This window comes from Schistocerca piceifrons, unplaced genomic scaffold, assembly GCF_021461385.2.
Source record: "Schistocerca piceifrons isolate TAMUIC-IGC-003096 unplaced genomic scaffold, iqSchPice1.1 HiC_scaffold_1254, whole genome shotgun sequence".
NCBI classification, from domain to species: Eukaryota; Metazoa; Arthropoda; class Insecta; order Orthoptera; family Acrididae; genus Schistocerca; species Schistocerca piceifrons.
Genome location: NW_025727074.1, coordinates 55001 through 57500, shown reverse-complemented (window position 1 = coordinate 57500; position 2500 = coordinate 55001). Strand labels below are relative to the sequence as shown.

Sequence of the window (2500 nt, the reverse complement as noted above, 5' to 3'; positions counted from 1 at the left end):
TTAACCTAACCTATGTTGTACCTTAACCCTAACCTATGTTGTACCTTAACCTAACCCATGTTGTACCTTAACCTAACCCATGTTGTACCTTAACCTAACCCATGTTGTACCTTAACCTAACCCATGTTGTACCTTAACCTAACCCATGTTGTACCTTAACCTAACCCATGTTGTACCTTAACCTAACCCATGTTGTGCCTCAACCTAACCCATGTTGTGCCTCAACCTAACCCATGTTGTGCCTCAACCTAACCCATGTTGTGCCTCAACCTAACCCATGTTGTGCCTCAACCTAACCCATGTTGTGCCTCAACCTAACCCATGTTGTGCCTTAACCTAACCCATGTTGTGCCTTAACCTAACCCATGTTGTGCCTTAACCTAACCCATGTTGTGCCTTAACCTAACCCATGTTGTGCCTTAACCTAACCCATGTTGTGCCTTAACCTAACCCATGTTGTGCCTTAACCTAACCCATGTTGTGCCTTAACCTAACCCATGTTGTGCCTTAACCTAACCCATGTTGTCGCCTTAACGTAACCCACGTTGTCGCCTAAACCTGCTCTGTAATTGTTATACGACTCGTTCAATTACTGTAGTGTTGCCCACCCGCAACCCTCGCAATATAGTTCGCTACTCGCACTGCCCGCACCCCTGTGTATCGCTTCATGTTAAACACCTTGCAAGTCTTGCTCACTTTCCACATGCTCCTGCTGTACACTGTAATGTGGATGGCAGCAGGACGTACATGCCGCCCCTCCCCACGTCCCCACCTTGCCCCCTGCCTTCGCAAGCTGGTTGGTGAGAAGTTTGCATGTTCAATGCCCTTCGCATGCGACGTACTCAGGCTACGTTGTGGTGCGGCCTGTGTCAACTGTCCGCTGATGTCGTACGCGTGAACCACAATCTGTACTGCACATTCGTCCTTATGTACTGAATGATACATCGTGGCACATGTGTGACCGCACAACGACTGCGCCCAAAAACGGCGGACCATACAGTGCAAATATTGTGCACGCAGCTACGTGTCGTCTCCCTATGAGAGCTGGATTGCAGTGTGGTACGCCATAGAGACGTGTGGGAGGAACGGACGCCGTGGATGGCGATCAGCATGAGCTGTCTGTTGATGTATTCGGACCTAGTCGTCTCTCCTCACACACCGTGATGGCATGGTGCACCGCGTTCCATATCTGCGACATGCTACAGAGGCCGGTTGACAGTCGTTCGAGCAATGGACATCGCATACGTACGGGGGCCACCTTCCACGTATTGTCTAGGCGTGCACATTTTGTTGCGTGTATGTGGGCAGACGTAGTGTGGGCGTGACACCTGACACAGGCATGCAATAATCGTTGAAGTTGCAAATGGCGATGGACGCCTGCGTTTTCTGGTGAAGTTACGCAAATGAACAAATGGTAACCTGTTGTGGTGCGGTTGTTCTCGCTAGGGGTGAATCGGTGATGGCGACGATAGGTTGAGGTACTAACCGGTTGTTTCCAGCGATACCCACCATGCCGACGAAACTGAACGGCATCTGGGTGTGAAGCGATACGCCGGCGGTGGCTGGGTGGGACCGTCCCCGGCCGGTGAGGGGGCGCCTCCCGGCGTGCTGGCCGCGCGGTGCGTGGGGCGCACGCGCTACAGCCGGCTGGTGGGGGCGGCCAGTGGCAGGCGCGCCGGCCGACGGACGCCGGCAGGCGTCGCAGCTGCGCGCCGGCGCACCCTGCGCGCGGCGCCGTGCGGCCAAAGTAGGTCCTCGCGGGCCCGGTGCGAAGCGCGGTGGACATCTTCAGTGTGCTGGTCCGATTGAGGACTGTGTGCGTTGAGGATGCGCCGCCGCCCGGCGCTCGGCGCCGCGACGCCGTCTGCTGCTCGGTCGCCCCAGCGGTTCTCGCTGGTGGTTTGTATCGCAGCTGTGCGGATGTGTTGGCGCGTGCGCTGTGCTGGGAGAGTTCGCTTCGGCACCCAAGTGGGGCTTTTGTCCTTCTGTGGCGCTGGCGTTGGAGCTGCCGGTCACCGTAGGTGGCGCGTGTTGTCTCCCGCCGGCAATGCCACGACAGCACGCTCCCGGGCCTCTGTCGGCAGCGGCAAGCTCAGTTGGGAGCACGGGTGGTCGCACCGAAAGCGTCTACTCGCCTAACTCCGGGCGATTGCGCCTCTCTCGAACCCGACCAAGTACTTGGGACGGCGCTGCGCGCCGCCGGGACCTGAGAGGGTTTCGAGGTGTATTGTGCAGGGGGAGCTCAGCCTCCTCCTGTTTGCAGAATGATTGAGCGGACGCTTGCGTGTTCGCGCGGGCCCCCGGGACACACTCCCGGGCGGCCGGCTGCTCAGCTCTAGTTGACGCAGCTCCCTGGTTGATCCTGCCAGTAGTCATATGCTTGTCTCAAAGATTAAGCCATGCATGTCTCAGTACAAGCCGCATTAAGGTGAAACCGCGAATGGCTCATTAAATCAGTTATGGTTCCTTAGATCGTACCCACGTTACTTGGATAACTGTG

The 2500-nt window shown here is 56.6% G+C and overlaps 1 non-coding gene across 1 annotated transcript in view; it reads left to right on the top strand.

Annotated features, from left to right (window-relative positions):
* The first annotated feature begins 2349 nt into the window (after nucleotides 1-2349).
* The window catches only part of LOC124730907, a 1909-nt gene continuing 1758 nt past the window's right edge, over nucleotides 2350-2500 (top strand). Inside the window, exon 1 of the ribosomal RNA XR_007008079.1 lies at nucleotides 2350-2500. This exon is cut by the window's right edge and continues 1758 nt beyond it. This is a non-coding gene — a ribosomal RNA (small subunit ribosomal RNA).